Raw genomic sequence first — 2,499 nt, 5'->3', positions numbered from 1 at the left:
CACACGATTAATGTCATATTAGATCTAAATCTTTCACAGCAACTTGATTCGGGATTTTCGAATTTTTAAGGCTCATCTTCAAATCCAGATTCGACGAGTCTGGTGAAGATTCGAGGAAAAAGGGGGTGGGTTTGGACTGAGGAGAAAGGGAGGGAGCTAGGGTGTGAATTTGGTGGTCATCGGAGGTGGCGCCGCCTCCGGCAGTGAGGGAATTTAGGGCGGCTCAACTAGGGTTTCGGATGCTTCTGGTAGGGTGTTGAGCAGAAGAGTTTGAGGGGGGGAGTCAAGTTTCGGACACTTATATATTAAACTCCCTCAGTCCTGATCCGTTGGATCAAGCAATATCAACGGCCCAAACTAAACTAAATGAAACGACATTGTTTCATTTGAGAAGGGGATCCGGACCGGGTTGGAAGGTCTGGGCCTAGGTCAAACGGGTGTGTATGGGAAAAATGGCTTTGGGCCTGGGCACTTTTAACTGAAGGCAGCCCAATTCTATTTCTTCAAATTTTCTAATTTTTCATTAATTCAATTCATTTTCTTTTAAAAATCTTTTCTTTTTCCCAAAATTAAAATTAAAACCTAATTTAAATCTTAAACCAAATTATCCTACCAAATTAAATTAATTAACCCTAATAATTGCTGCTACAAATAATTAAAAACCAAATTAAAGTAAAAACTACTAAAATTCAAAATTAAAATCAAAAGTGCAAAATAAACTATTTTTTGTGATTTTCCTTATTTTTATAAAATAACTAATTTGTTAATTAATCCTAAAATGTAGAATTAAATCCTAAATGCAAATGCAACATATTTTTCTGTAATTTTCAATAATTAAATAAAACAAAAATGCACAGACAAATGCAAACAATTACCAGAAAATGTCACAAAAATCCCCAAAATTGCAAACACTGAAAGAAATTGTTTTGTTTTGAATTTATGGGAGTAATTCATATAGGGCAAAAATCACGTGCTCACAAACCCGATCCCAATATATATATATATATATCATCACCAATCACAAAAATAAAGACAAGTGTTTCACAAGTTAACTCAGATCCTCCACAACACTTATACCACAATCCACATAATGGAATATCACTACGATTATGAAACTTCACCAGTTAAAATTACACAGCAAGACCAATCAAAGTGTACCATAAAACACCAATAAACCAATATGAGCCAACAATGAAACGAAATCATGAAACAAGTAAATACTTCAATAAAGAAAACAATGGTTAATATGAAGCAATTAGACATGGAAATATTTATGAGCAAGTAGCAATTAAGACATAAGACAATATATTAGGAACGGGGAAGGGAACATGCTAAAATGGTCATTTGGTGGCGCATAGGTACTCGTCACCACACCTATACTCTACACACATGGACTTCCACATAGAAAGTAAGTCGGGGATCCCTAATCCCTCAAGTCAAGGTTAGACCAAACATCTACCTCAAGCCAACGGGTATTTCAAAGCTCAACCACCGCTTTACCTCTCGATTCCACCACCAATTCACTCGTATCTAGCCATAATTAGCTTAATAACATCAATAAATGCTAAAGAACTCAATTCAGATGCATAATTATAGGTTTTCTAACATTTTTCCCAAAAGGTCAAAACCCGACCCCGGGCCCGCTTGGCCCAAACTCAAAATTCGGATAAAAAACTGATTACCCATTCACCCCCGAGCCCGGATATACAATTGGTTTTGGAATCCGACCTCAATTTGAGGTCTAAATCCCCAAATTTTGAAATTCCTAAATTCTACCCAAAAACACCCAATTCCACCATGAAAAATCCTAGATTCTAGGATGAAATCTTGTAAAAAGATGAAATAGATTGGAAGAAATAAGTTAAAAATCATTTACCTATGATTTGGGGAAGAACTTGCTCTAGGAAAATCGCCTATTGGAGTTTAGGTTTTGAAAATTTGAAGAATGAATGAAAAATCCCGTCCAAGACCCTTTTACTCAGCTGCAGATGTCGCATTAATACGAGAAAGGCAACGCAAATGCGAACCTTCCGCATTTCTGCTGTTGTCGCAAATGCAAAAAATTTGGTCGCAAATGAGAAGTTCCCCCTACCTTGCCTTCTTTGCAAATGCGAAAAATTGTTTGCAATTGCGAACATGCCAGGCCCAGCTTCTTTTGCAATTGCGATGGAAGCCTCGCAAATGCGACGTTGACAGTGGTCGCAATTGCAAACCCTGACCTCGCATTTGCCAGGTTTGAGGCCTACAACTCAGCTGAAGCATACCAACAATTTCCTAAGTTCAAAAATCACTTTGTAGCCTATCCAAAACTCACCCGAGCCCTCGGAGCTCCAAACCAATTATGCAAACAAGTCTTAAAACATCATATGAACTTGTTTGCGCGATCAAATCGCCAAAATAACATTTAGAACTATGAATTAAACACCAAAACTCATAAAATTCTCAAGATTGTTCAAAATTTCTATTTTGCCAACCAAGGGTCCGAATTACATCAAATCT

Source organism: Nicotiana sylvestris, chromosome 2 (assembly GCF_000393655.2).
Source record: "Nicotiana sylvestris chromosome 2, ASM39365v2, whole genome shotgun sequence".
In the NCBI taxonomy this organism is placed as follows: domain Eukaryota; kingdom Viridiplantae; phylum Streptophyta; class Magnoliopsida; order Solanales; family Solanaceae; genus Nicotiana; species Nicotiana sylvestris.
The sequence above is the reverse complement of the archived record's forward strand: the minus strand, read 5'-3'. Positions refer to the sequence as shown.